Raw genomic sequence first — 15,347 nt, forward strand, 5'->3', positions numbered from 1 at the left:
GTATAGTTTAAGTTTCACGTATATTCGCGCACTAGCGTTTCGTTCCACGTAGGTTACCTGCTCGGGTAATTGAAATAGCATAGAAGGCATAATATAATGGTGTTTGCTCGAGTTGTTATTCACGGTTTCTAAGTGAGGACCTTTAATGAGTTTTGACATAAGCTTTACAAATGTCCTAAATGCATGTTATCCCAAAACTCTCAAAGTTTTGCTTAATGTATGAACATGTTTCGTGAACCGAGTATCAAACACAACACTTGTGTATTTTTAAAACCAAAATTGTTGACTCATTGTTTTCGGCAACGGTTGGAACCCATATTCGAGTCTTAAGAGTTCTGTATGTGCTCAAGTCTTAATAATCTAAGTCCCCAGAGTATAGTGAGGTTAGAGCCTAGATATCTCTACAGAAACCTAATTCGCTGAAACCTATAGCTCTGATACCAATCTGTCACACCCCGATATATCAGAGCTTGGCGTGACTGGACCGGTATCTTCATTGCACAGCGGAAGCAAATAAGCTAAGACTTCTAGAAAATGAACGCCACTAAGTACTCGAATCTCCAATGGGTTCTCCTATTCCAACCGTTCCATAGTTTTGAAAATGCAACCTGAGAAAGAACATGCGAAAAAGTCAACATAAAGTTGAGCGAGTTCATAGTTTGTTTTAAAAAGATTTTAAACAAATCTTTTTGTATACCGGTTTAAAAGTTGTTGAGAAAATATAGTAAAATCATTTTCTCGGCATGATATATGAAAGTTGTGAGTCTAGCCCACGAGAGTCTTTGTAAGCAGGACCAACTCGTCCTCTTACTTGTACATAAGTTGAAAACGTTACCAATGTTTGTAAATCCATGTATTTGTGAGTTTGTGTCAAATGAATCTTAAAAACATTTGAAAGTTCAGTTTATAAGTAGGTATGTAATGCGTCTATGAACATGTTGATCATTAATGTGTAGCTAAGACATTAATATGTGTGCCGACATAGGAAGCACTCAACCCGATAGACGATTTAAGTGTCGATTCACTTCGACAGGGACACAAAAGCACTCTAAGTGGCCGCTCAAGGACCGTGAGTGGGGCTCGCCCGTACCCGATAGATCTACCCCCTGTTCCGTGGTCCTTAAAAGGATTAATGATGCCTAAGTTAGCGCCTATTCGCACGTGATCCAAGAGTTCATTCCATAGCTTAATCATACCCTAGTTAATATGTATTTCAAAAGAAAAAGGGGGACATAAACCCATTGGGTTGTCTCGTTGTTCGTACGCAGAACAACCCAGTCCCGTTGTAGTAACTAGGACATTCCTGTCACTAGTCATGAAAATCATGCACGTTTGTGAAAATACGCGTTTGTTTTGTAAAACCGGTATGTTTAGTATAAACCTTTCGTAAACCTTTCGAGTTCGTTGAAATCCATTTGCAACATGGTTTATAAATATGTGTTTTCGTTCATCGAAATAGTGTTTACTTTTGCAAAAACTTGCATGTCTTTCCACCCCCGAAAACATTTATAAAAATGTAAAACAGTAAAAAGTGGGGGTTATGAACTCACCTTGACATTCCTGTGCAAAGCTAGCTTAACGTGATTCCGTGATGTCCTTCCAAAAATGTGAACTCGCTAGCGTGTAACTAAAGCATTCCTAATCAAGGAATATCTTATAAGCTTCTAAATAAAAGCGGTAACTAACTACGTGTCACCGAGCTCTACCGAATCATTAACCGAACGATTCGACGGTAAGTCGTTAGCTTAACGGAAACGATTAATTTATACTTGTTAAGTCTCGTTTAATGTCGGTAATAATCACTAAGTCTTGGGAAATACTTAGTTTTCGTGAGATTTAAAGTATATACATATTTATATAAAACATATAAATATATCGATAGTATTTCGTTGGTCGTCTCTAGAAGTCGTGCGTTTATGTAGCGAATACTTATATGAAAATAATATATAACAAACTCGTATTATATATTGCGCCTCGTATAATAGTTATCAAAATATGGTATTTGCCGTTTAGGCGTTTGAAATAAATATGAAAGTTATATTTATTTAAGAAGAAAATGGTCGAGTTTTTGTGTTCGAAAATAAATATATAACCATATTTATTTTTATGAAAATCGCTGGATATCGATAGTTGTCGTTTTACAACAAAACACGCTTTGCTTTCGGATTTTCTCGAAAAATGGGCAGAGTTTACTCTGTTTTTGGACGATCCCGACAACTAAATGTCGATATATTTTGCAAAAATTCAATCAATTTTCACAATATAAACGCTATGTATATAATTTTCGTCAATTGTATCAAAGGCAAACTAATGTGTAATCGTTTTAACCGGTCGAGCTCGATTCGCGTAGTATAAAGATCTAAGATCTATTCTAACATATATATACGAGAGTTTTAACGCGTCGTTAAAACTTTACCGGGTCTTAAAGTTGACCAAGTTTGACCATCTTGACTGAGTTGACCCGCTGTTGACCCATAGCCTGACTGACTTTGACTGCTTTGACCCGGAACCGACTGAGTTGACCCGAGTTGACTCGGGTGTTAACCGAGTCGACTCGGTTTGACCGGGTTTGACTGCTGTTGACCACACCCGAACCGAAATTCTGACCGTGATTTACCGTTGACTGGTTTGACTCGAACCCGCATCTCGAACCAAGCCGTGCCTAAACTGAACCGACGTGAACCTGAAACAAATCTAAACTAAAGCGTGCTCTAAGATGACATTGAAACTGTATAACAACCACCACGGCCGTCTCCGTTCTCCGACGTGGCTCCGACCGGCTCCACCTCAGCCGTCGTCACCCGAACCGCCACCATCATCACTGTCATCATCACATATACCACCTGAAACAAACGACATCGTAACCAACCTCACAACATCCTCTTCAGAAAAAAAAGAAAACGAAGCGAACGGGAATAAGGGTTTTACCGGATCCACCACCGTCACCTCCTTCGCCGCCGCTGTGAGCGACGGCGCAACTCCTCCATCTCCGATTCCTCTCTTTCTCTCTCTGCTCTATCTCTCTCGATCTAGATGCGTGGGTGGTCATTTCACCGAGTGAACCACAGCAGGGACTCTCCGCTATTATCGGCCCCACCGTGACTGGTCGGGGACCGGCCGTTCATCTTCGTCAGAGAGGGGAGGTGGGGGTAGGACGGATGAGAGAGATGGGAGGGTGATTGTTTGGGTCTGGTGCATCTTTGAGGAGATTGAAGGTGTGGTTGTGTGACATAGGAGGATTAGGGTTTTCAAAGGAAAGGGATGAAGAAGAGCAGGGGAAAATTGGTTGGGGCGTGTTTGGTTATCTGTGTTTTCAAAATGAAGGAGTAGGTTTACTACTAACTTATATACCTAGGGTTTTAGTTAGTGGGTTGGGCCCAAGGCCCATTAAGTGTGTCTAGTTGTTGCTCGGCCCAGTATAATTTCAGAAGCCCGTTAACACACCCAACTCCCGTGAGATGTCGTAAAATATAATTCCTGTATTAAAATGCGAAAAATACGGTCGGTAGTCATTGTTTGCGCGTTCGCTTGTCGTTTACTATAATAACCGTGTAAATTCGCATCGTTGCTGTTTTAAACCGTTTTTCGATCCGGTTTCGACTATGGATATAAAATTTTAATCACGAAGCTAAAATATATCGAAAAAATTTAATATTTGTCGGCGTTGTTAGTAATTTTGTACGGTGTCAGTTCGTTATCGCTTAACGCTCCGTAGATTTCCCGAAGATCACCATACGCGCACTGTAACGTCAGATAAGCATTCCTAGGCATTCCAAAATCCTAATTAAGTTATTTCGTGTCTTAAACACTATTTATTAGCGAGTTAAACCCTTGTTAATTGCGTAATTAGAAGCCCTTAATTACCGGTTGTCACAATTCTCCCCCTGTTGCAGAAATTTCGTCCTCGAAATTTAGTCTATGTTATATCCTCAAAGTTGTGTCGTTTCGCAGGTAAGTCCGAAAAATACCAAAGTGAATAACCATGAAATCGAAACCAAGAGCTATTCAGATTACGTGAATATAAGGACATTTTGTATCAATAAGAACCCAACGGTTCAACTGAGTTTGTTTCGGAAGTCGATGTCAAGTGAACGAAGTGTTGTGATACTGTCACCAATGTGACTAAGTTTACGGGGTTCAACAAAAGAGGAATTTTGACCAATAGAATTCCAAATGAGCGTTCACAATATGCAAATCAATTTTTGGAAACAATCGAATTTTCTACCAACAGAAACTTGCGTTGGTTGTTGTATGATTGAAACTTGAATCAACAAGCTCAAATAGATAGAATCGTGAAATGATTTGTCAACTATCGAATCAATAAATGAATAAGACAAAATCAACGTGTTAACATTGTTGAATTGCAAGGATACACCGAAATGAAATACAACCGAACCTGGTGTATCATTGTCTTAATACATAGTTGCATTAAGACTATTTAAATGATGTGTCAAACGAAAAGCATATATAGTTCGCATGAGGCGGATGATCGTGATTAGCACAAGCTACAAGTTTATACCAACACCACAAGGTGTCGCAGTGAGTGAAATAATTCGATAATAACGGTGATCAAGAAAGTATCATCGTGTTTTGCATGAAACGCTCGATCATGATTAGCCCAAGCTACAAGTTTATACCGACACCACAAGGTGTCGTAGTGATCGAAATAATTCAATAATAGTGGTGACTGAACAACACCGTGTTTTGAAATCAACTGAAGGTTCAACGGAGTAAATCTGAATGTTGGTTTCAAAAAAATCTCATAGGATTTTCGATTGGAAATGGAACAAATAAATGATGTTTTCGAGCAAAGATGAAAAGCAATGAATATCACAAAATGTTCGATCGATGCTGAAAGAACTGATAAGAGGTACACTGGAATATGACATGAATTTTGTGTACCATTATCTTAACACACGATTGTGTTAAAATTGCATTAATATGATAAACCAGCAAAGCGGATTTAATATCAATAAACAAATAAATAAATAATTAAATCCGTACATAATGTGAGCAACGAGATTAGCGCAAGCTTCAAACTTGTAAAAGACGCCACCACAAGGTGATCGTGATCAAAGAAACGACCCAATGAAGTCGAAAACCAAACAAGCCTGTTATAATTCAAAACAAATGATGTGCTTGTTGGAATTATTTCGAATATGATGGCCTCAATCCATCACATGGGAGCCTGAATTGAATATATATTACGAGCAAGTTCAATCAATTGAATTTGGTAGAAACACAATCCAACAACGAATTCATGTATCAACAAGAAAGTTTCGACAGGGTTACAACGAAAAAAAACCATGTATGCCGCTCAAAAGAAAGCGAGTTTTTCTAAGAGATCCGTTGACTCGATACCAAGGAGTCAACATTTTACAATAATACGGGTCGTGTAGAATACAATGCAAAGATTTGGTGTAGCGAAGTAATATATGAGATGTTGACAAAACCACCATTCGAAGTGAAACCACATGCGTAAAAATAAACAATGCATGTGTAGCATATGAATTTGTTAAGAAATAAGCAAATGAGTGTTCGCTATCATGAAATAAAATCTTTGTGATGCAATGACCATTAGAGGTAAGTAGAAATGAAAAAAAAAATCTACTCACTAGATGCAAAAGTCGGAATTTCAATAAAAGAAATTTAAGGACTTTACCTGGAAGTTCACGTGATGATTGGTTGTTATGTGACATTACCATAGAATGTTGTACGTAGCATAATCGCTATGAATGAAATAGGGGGAATGCGAAGACATGTGACTTCTTTTGCAGCGCCAACCATTGTAAGTCTCTTCGGACTAAGTATCGACTGTTGTGAAATCTTGTTTTAGCGTTCCTTAGCGTGACTCCTGTCATTTGCAGGGTCACATGGCAAAGTACCGCATTTTTGTTGTTGTTCTCCCGCTGACGGGATTAGCATCGTTGTTGTCGTGACCATTTGTGGTTTCCCCAAGGCCTTGCCTCGAAAGTCATGTGTGATGTACTTCGACGTCCGCTGACGTATAGTTTAAGTTTCACGTATATTCGCGCACTAGCGTTTCGTTCCACGTAGGTTACCTGCTCGGGTAATTGAAATAGCATAGAAGGCATAATATAATGGTGTTTGCTCGAGTTGTTAGTCACGGTTTCTAAGTGAGGACCTTTAATGAGTTTTGACATAAGCTTTACAAATGTCCTAAATGCATGTTATCCCAAAACTCTCAAAGTTTTGCTTAATGTATGAACCTGTTTCGTGAACCGAGTATCAAACACAACACTTGTGTATTTTTAAAACCAAAATTGTTGACTCATTGTTTTCGGCAACGGTTGGAACCCATATTCGAGTCTTAAGCGTTCTGTATGTGCTCAAGTCTTAATAATCTAAGTCCCCAGAGTATAGTGAGGTTAGAGCCTAGATATCTCTACAGAAACCTAATTCGCTGAAACCTATAGCTCTGATACCAATCTGTCACACCCCGATATATCAGAGCTTGGCGTGACTGGACCGGTATCTTCATTGCACAGCGGAAGCAAATAAGCTAAGACTTCTAGAAATGAACGCCACTAAGTACTCGAATCTCCAATGGGTTCTCCTATTCCAACCGTTCCATAGTTTTGAAAATGCAACCTGAGAAAGAACATGCGACACATTGTGTCTTACCGGTGAGTTTCTTAGTCTTTCTGACGCAACGCTAAAAGTAATGCATAAAGAAATATTTGAAGTATAAAACGTGCATGAATTCACATGTATAGCATATAATCAGACAATGTTGACATTTAAGCATATAATTGCAGATAATAAATAATAATTTAAACTGTACAGAAATTACCGGTTTTGTGCCAGTTGTCACAATACTTCCGCTGCTAAATTAAACCGTGTTTTTGGACATTTAAACCTTGAACACTAATTGTGTCAATTGGAAAATTTATAACGTTCGAAAATGGTTCATCAGGACTAGTGGCTAGATCCTGGTCGGTCACAAGCCTCACAGTAGTACTCTGTGTGTGGATTTTGAGGGTGTGACATAGAAACCCCCAGATAATCGGACTTGGGTCAATAATACTTTTACTTGCAGCTTTTGCTAAATTATAATCATATTGATTGGAAGCTAGCAAAAGGTAAATACTCTTAACTTATTTTAGTTTTTAAACTTGGGGTATGGCGAATACGCCACTTGGGGCAGGTATTACCTAAATGAGTCGACTATGACTGCTCATAAATGTAAGAAGCCAGTTTAATTCGTTTTACTTGATAACTGAAACAATTGGGGTTAATGGTACCGTGTTCGAGCATCTCGACTGTCGCAGCCCCCGACCCCACCCTGGGAGCGAGCGCCGCGAGAGCGAGCCAGTGGTATCGGTGTTTATTAAATTTGCAGTGGAATTAAAAATCAAGATCTTAGTTAGGAAATAATCTCAGAGTTTGCAAAACACCAAACTTTTTATATTAAATAAATGGGCTAAAACCCATATTTCATTTATATAATATATTTAAGGGGAAGTGAATACGGTGATGTATGACGTATAAGCTTACACGACAAACCCATCAAAACTACGTAGTTTTGATTAAAATACTTAAAAATAAAACAAAATCACCAAGATTCATGTCCATGATACCTGATCCAAACGTCAATCTAGAACATTAGGCTATCCGGAGTGGCAGCGGTAAAACACATCGGACCGCATCGGCAACCGCTGCCAACTCTTTTGTCGCATAATGTTGCCGAAAATGGGGAAGAAATCGGTGAGGGAACAAACTTCGAACCAACCTTTGAGGTGGTGAATGAAGAAGAGAGTGGTCTTCAGTAGTGATTGGACATGTAATGATGATCCCTTTTGTGGGGTGTTCATGTTCTTCCAATTAGCTCTCAAGTAACCGCACGTCCTTTGCGGTTACCTCGTTGCTTGACATTGTTGGCCACGGTTGGGTGAGCAATGTTGGATACTTGCGTCATTGTTGGCCATGTTTGGTCGAACAATGTGAATCTGGATAATGGTCAAATAAACATGGTCATAGGCATGGTAATGCCCACCATTGTTTATTCTATCCGTCTTACAAGTAGGGAAACAAAGTCATAAGCAGACTTGTTACCGCTGTTTGGCCGCTTGTTGTTCGACGAGATCTCTTATGAGCATTGGGGATCTCGTCCGCATCTCTTCCTTAGCCGCTTCCCTTCACGCTCCAATACCGAGGAGTTTTCCTTGAAGTAGCTTCGTTCATCTATGTGATGACTTAGTTGTGGCTCTTCCGTAGCAACCATTTGCGGAGCTATGGGTGTGTCCGCAGCGACTCATGAGTGTCTGCGGTTTTGTCACCTCATACACGCTTGAACCGAGTGTGTTGCTCGGATGTGGCTCTTGAAGGATCAGGAGTCAGGGTTGCTGATGTGTGTGCACGTACATTCCCCTCCATCTTTTTGTTGAAGAAGTTGTTTATGCACCCTCTGTGGTTGTGAACCGGACAGGAGGGATTTGAAGCTTGAAGAGAATGAAGGCAATGCGGTTTACCTGTTTCTGAGATGCGGTTCAGTCCAAAGAACAACGCTGGTTCGGAGTATCTTACACACTTGTACGGGCTCGTGTGTGTCAGTTCCGCATATTCCACGTGTGCTCGTGGGTATGTGCGGACATGTTTATACCCCCTTAACCATGGAAGGATATAATTTTTAGCTATTTTGAGGGGTATGTAAAAAACCGACATGCGGTATGGGTATGGTGCGATATACCAGAGAAACCGTATGCCGCTTGTGTTTGGATAATGTTGTCGATTTTTGTTGTATACGTGGCTGAGCGCACGTGTGAGTTGGTGGAAGTTGGTGAGATTTCCTGGCATGTGCTGAAATGAAAGGACATTTGCACTGCCTGAGGTTATTAAATGCACTGTAGCAGGAGTGTAAACGTCTCCTATGTCAGGCGCGTGTGCGGCCACACGCGCGTGGTAACCGTCAGCGGAAGCGTCGCTTGACACGTGGTGCCGCATAATTCGCTCTTTTTGAATGTGATGATTCAGTTTCCATGTTGCATTAATTGCGATCGGTATATAAGGGGAAACCGTTCGTGGTTTCCCCTCACTTGTTCAAAATTTCAAAAAATTCCGTTGAGAGAAAAAAGATTCCTCTGTCTTCTCTGATACGGTGTTCTGGAATTCCGGTGAGGTCTTTTGAGTGTTTAGTACTCATTTCCTTTTTTTCTACATTTCTTATGGCTAAACCATCAAATCCACACGATGTGGAGGGTGAAAACCCTGAACAGCCGGTGGCAGCGGCTGATGAAGATGAAGACGATGACGGTGGTGCTCCCGGTGGTGGGTTACCGGTACTGAAGTGGTCCAAGGGTCATTTTAAGATCCTAATGACCACCATACAAATGGCGTCGGAGTGGGGTGCCACCTACCCACACGAGGGTGACACCGGTGCCGATGCTCCGGCCGGATATATCACCCTGTGGGCCGACTTTTTTAACGATAGCAACCTCCAATTGCCGGTGACGGTGTTTGTTGCCGAGGTGTTAGAATACTATCACCTTCACATTTCCCAACTGAGTCCATTTGGGATGTTCCGGATCAGGAACTTCGAGTACACTTTCCGTGCTCATGGTTTGGACGTCACCGTTGAGAACTTCCGGCGGTTTTACCAGTTAACGGTAAACACCAGATTTTTTTCTTTTAATCAACGACATGGGAGCCTGAAGTTGATGACACCTCCCAAGGGTCTGACCAAGTGGAAAAGGAAATTCTTTTACGTTAAAGCCTGTGCGGTGTATGCCAACATGACGTTTTGGGACGTTAATGTGGGTGTTACTAGGGAAGATATTCTTGTTGCCACCGCAAAGACTGTGTATTGGTTCTCTAGGTTGCGGCCTATTGAACTTAAGAAATTGGATAACAATCAGTTGTGGGTGTTGCGAATGATGCTCACCAGGCCGGATAGGAAGGCAAGGCCTGTTGTGCGGGAAAAAAGTGGTGGTAAGCATTATCACCCTTGTGCGGTTTCTTTGTTCCCTTTACTCATTCTTACTAACTTTGCATGTGTTTTATCAGCTGATGCTCCTTTATGGAGGATATTTGAGCCGGACTTTGAAGGGAAGGTTGAGTTGATTGCGTGTGAGGAACGGAAAGGTTTTAATTTGGAAATTGTTGGCAATTTCCGCGTTCCTACGCGTGAGATATTGAATGCACCCGTGCAAGAAGGCGAATGTATCTTCTAAGATTCTTTTGTTTTTAAAGTTCACCCTTGTAATCTGCTTGCTTGATTGTTTAAATGCAGGTACCCTTGGGGATCTGGGGAAGTTTGAAAAACCTATCCCTAAGAAACATGTGGAGAAGAAGCAGTTGAAGAAACCCGCGCGGGGTCGCGGTAAGGAGAAAACTGAGGGTTCTGCTGCCCCTCCCTTGGTGTCGCAGGCCGCAGGTATCTCTCGTTCTTGTTATCGCAGATATATCGATTACGTGGTAGTATCTGACACCCTTGAGGGTTTGGGTGTTCCAGGTGGTGGTGCGGCTGCAGGTGGGACTGCTGCGGGTTCCACCCTTGCGGGTGAGAAGAGGCAACCTGAGCAAAAAACTGCTGGTGTTGGTGAGGTGAAACGTTGGAAGCTTTAGTCCAAAAGGGCTGGTCCGACACAACAGAAGTCTGCGGTTGCTGCTGGTAAGTGTATAACTTTTGCAAGTGTTTTGTATGCACACTTGTTTTCTGATAGTTGTTTTCTTTGTTTTGTAGAACCGCAAGACAAAGATTTTTCTATCTTTGACGCTCCTTCGTCTCCCCCGCGTACCACGGCTGCGGAAGCGGGGTACCGAAGGAAACTGCGGCACCTTTTGTCAAGGTGGTGCCCGATCCGACCGTGCGGGCGGAGGAGACTGTGGAGAAGGTTGCGACCCAGATCTTTGATACCGTTGATTCTAACAACTTGATTTCTCCAAATGATGCTGATAATTTGGATCTACGGTTTTCTGATGCTGGGAAGCAAAAATCTGGTGCTGGGCCGCAGAAGTCTCCTGCTGGTGAGAAGGTTACTGGTTCTTCTTCTGGTGGTGCGGGTTATGATGGGCCTCCGATTCAGCCTGGGGAGTCTGAATTGGAGTATTATTACCGCACTTACACACAGGATCGAAGTACAAGTTATCACCGAGCCCCCTAGACTGTTATGCAGGGGGATGATATTTCCAACGATCCTTCCGCTTGTAGGGAAATTTTGGGTGGCCTGGGCACCCTTTTTGAAGTTGACCGCGCTCGTGCCGCATCCCATGAACTTCGTATCAACCAACTTTCCACCATGCTTGTGGGAAGTTCCATAGTGGCGAACGCTATTATGGAGGACTATAAGTTGTTGAGTCGGAGGGAGGAAGAAGCTGCACGGATGCGGGCTGAGGCGGAGAAGTTGGTTAGAGCTGCTCGCGCAGGTGCGGAGCAGCTTGAAAAAGATAAGGCTGCTTTTGAGAAACATAAGCAGACGGAGGAGTGGGCTGCAACCGCCAAGCTTAAACATGTGCGTTCTCTTACCAAGTTACTTTCTGAGGAGCGTAAGAATTGGAAAGAAACACTTTCCAATGAGCGCAAGACATGGAAAGAATCTTGGGCTAAACAGAATGAAAATCTGTTTCGTGCTCGCCAGGAGTTGGCTAATCTGAAGGCAGCAAACGCTGCTTTGGCCAAAGAGAAGGCTGCGGCCGAGGCAGCTGCAGGCAGGGCTAAGGAGGATGAGGCCCGGACCACGAAGGCTCTTGAAGAGGCCAAGAAGGCAGGGGCTCGTTTTGCCAATGCCCTTGATGAAGCGAATGCTGACCGCACTCGCTTAAAACAGACCGTTTTGAGCCTCCAGGTATGGTTTGCTTTTCCTGTTTTATTCTTCCTTCTGCCTTTCGAGAATGTTTACTAATATTGTGCAAACTGCTTCTTGCTTTTGAAAGGCTGAGGTTCAGACTCGCGAGGCCAAGCTTGCGGACATTACTGCCCGCGTGACTGTAGCGGAAGAGCGGGCTAACGAGGCTGTCGAGGCTAGGGACGCCCTGACCTCGTCATTTAACCAGCTTGAGGCTGACCGTGAGTGGATGCGGAGTCACGGTATTGCACATGTAAGTATCCCGTGCCTTTGTATTTACTTGGATTAGCACGTGATGATCTTATTATTCTTTTGTTGCATATTGTTAAAGCTATCATGGACGCGCCTGAGACCACAATTGGTATAGACTTGATTAAGCAGCGTGCCCGTGATGCTGGTTTTAAAGCTGGTTATAACCGCTGTATCGGCCATATAAACGTTTTGTCTCAAGGTGGTTACACTAATGAACGGTCCGGGTTTCGTGATATGGACACCGAAGCGCGTCTTAAGGCGGCCGTTGCATCATTTTATGACATGTCTCTCTCTTCTGTTAAGAAGCTTGATGAATGCTTAGATGCAGCGGACTAGGTAGACCGGTTGCGGATGCTATATGCCGACGCGGAGGAGGAAAATACTGCTGGTGGCGGCCAAGATGGCGCGGGTACCAGTGGTACAAAATAGGACTAGGTTGGCCTGCGTGCCCTTTTTTGTTTTCCTCTTTGTATATGTTGGAACTTTATGTAAATCCATTCTGCACCGCGTGGGTGCCTGAATTTTTTGAATATAAAGTTTAACTGTTGCTCAATTTGTACAAGTGTTTTTACTTCTTGCATGTTTGAACGCGTGTTTGCGGAACTCTACCCATTGTGAATGGGGTTGAGTATACTCTATACCTTTGTCGTATGAGTATGAGTCAATTCCTTATTAGGGTTTAGGAATTGTGTAAGTTTTGTAAAAACTTGTGTATCCGGAACTCTACCCATTGTGAATGGGGTTGAGTATACTCTAACCTTTGTCGTATGAGTATGAGTCAATTCCATCGTTCGCCCTGTTAGGGTTTAGGAATTGTGTAAGTTTTGTAAAAACTTGTGTATCTGGCCGGATAGACACTTAATGTTTTGCCTTTGCTGGCCTATTACAATATTTGTGTGTGGTTAGCACTTTGTGTGGGTATCGCGAATGGAGATTTTGCCAATCTGTTTTTGCGGATACCGCAAAGTGGAACACGCATTTGTAATAGCAGTAACAAACAATATTGTATTGAATTGCTCGTTTATTTATTTGCAAATGGCCTGCGGCCCGATCGGTTACATGGAAGTATAAAAAAACATGGCTTACATGTAGCAGCGTCTAAGCTGTTGTGCGTTCCATGTGCGTGCGATAGTTTCGCCTTCTAATGTTTCTAGTTTGTACGCGACGTTGCCCAAGACCTCTTTGATGAGGTAGGGTCCTTCCCACTTGGGGGCGAGTTTCCCTGGGCGCTCTGCGTTAGATGCTTCATTATCGCGAAGGACGTAGTCTCCCGGGTTAAATGTACAAACCCGTACGCATGAATTGTAGTATTTTTCAAGCTTGGTTTTGTACTTGGCCTCGTTGATGGCAGCGTTTTCGCGCCTTTCTTCTAGGAGGTCCAAGTCAAGTCTGCGTGCTTCATTGTTGGCTATTTTGTTGATAGCCAACATTCGAGGTGAAGGAAATCCTACTTCTTCGGGGATTACCGCTTCGGAACCATAGACCAGGCTGAAGGGTGTCTCCCCGTTGCTTGTTTTTGGGCTTGTTCGGTGAGCCCATAAGATGCTTGGGAGTTCATCGACCCAGCTACGCCTGGCTGTTCCCAACCTTGCTTTGATACCTTCGACTAAACTTCTGTTGATACTCTCAACTTGGCCATTCCCTTGCGGGTGTGCCACGGAGGAGAATATGTGTTCAATATGTAGTTCTTCTAGCCATTTTTGAAATTCGTCAGCCGTAAAGTTGGTGTCGTTATCGGTAACGATGCACATTGGTAGACCGAAATGGCAGATGATGTGTTCCCAAATGAATTTCCTTGTTATCATAGCAGTGGTTGAGGCAAGTGGTTTTGCCTCTACCCATTTTGTGAAGTAATCGACCGCTACTATGATAAATTTGACCGCACCTGGTGCGTCTGGGAATGGTCCGACCACGTCAATTGCCCATTTTTGAAAGGGCCATGCGGTGGAAACCGGGATCAAGTTGTTCTTGGGGCGCAAAGTCTTGGGAGCGTGTCGCTGACAATTAATACATTTGCGCAGTTCTTTGACCGCATCCAGCTGCATGCCGTGCCAGTAATACCCAGCATTCATGATTTTAGCCACTACCATGCGTGGCCCTGCATGTATGCCGCACATTCCCTCGTGTATCTCTCTGATGAGGTATGTGGCATCTTGGGGGTCGACGCAGCGTAGGAGTGGGCCTAGGTATGATTTACGGTATAGGATACCGTCTCCCATTTGATAATGGTATGCTTTGTATTGCAATTTGTGTGCCTCTGACTTGCTTTCGGGAGTCACACCTGATTGCAAGTATGCAATGATTGGTGTCATCCAGGATGTTGTACCGTACTGGATGACATTGACTTGGCGCAGGGGTACTGATGGATTCTGCAGAATTTCAATGCGTATCTCCTTTGCCAAGTGTTGGAAGCTGGTGGACGCGAGTTTTAACAGTGCATCCGTGGATTTGTTTTCACTTCTGTTGATATGACGGATATTGAAGGAAGTGAATTTTGATTTTAGTTGCAAGGCTTGCTCGAGGTAGAGGATCATGATATCCCCTTTTGCGGTGTAGTCACCGCGCATCTGTCCTGCAACTAACAAGGAGTCGACGTGTGCTTCCAGATGTTGTACGCCGAGCTTGACTGCTAGACGTAGCCCTGCCAGTAGAGCCTCATACTCTGCCTCGTAATTTGTGCTTTTGAAATCAAGGCGGATTGCATAGGTGAGCTCTTGGCCCTCGGGGCTGACGAGTCGCAGACCTGCGCCTGCACCTTATTCGTTGGACGCACCATCGGTAAAAAGTGCCCATATTTCTAAAGAAGGTGGTGGCGGTGTAGGGTTTTGTTCTTCCTCGCATTCTTGGATGCGATTTGCCGGTACCTCGGCAACGAAATCTGCCAGGACCTGGCCCTTGATTGCGGGGCGCGGCTTGTAGTTGAGCGTGAGTGCGCCCAGCTCGATTGCCCATTTTGCTAACCTCCCAGAGATGTCAGGTTTGGATAGGATCGGGCCGATCCTATAGTTGGTTAACACCGTGATGACGTGATTTGCGAAGTAGCGTCGCAACCGTCTTGATGCGTGTACTAGTGCTAGTACCAACTTTTCCATTATTGAATATCTTGTTTCTGGGTCGTTGAGCATCTTGCTGATGTAGTAGATGGGTGTTTGAACTCCCTCCCGCTCCACTATCAGTACCGCACCCACCGCATTGTCTGCGGCGGATAGGTATAATATAAGTGGTTCGTCTTTGCGTGGCGCGGTTAGGGTTGGGAGTTGTATCAAACACTCCTTCATTTCCCGGAAAGCA

The sequence above is a fragment of the Helianthus annuus genome, chromosome 3 (genome assembly GCF_002127325.2).
Source record: "Helianthus annuus cultivar XRQ/B chromosome 3, HanXRQr2.0-SUNRISE, whole genome shotgun sequence".
In the NCBI taxonomy this organism is placed as follows: Eukaryota; Viridiplantae; Streptophyta; class Magnoliopsida; order Asterales; family Asteraceae; genus Helianthus; species Helianthus annuus.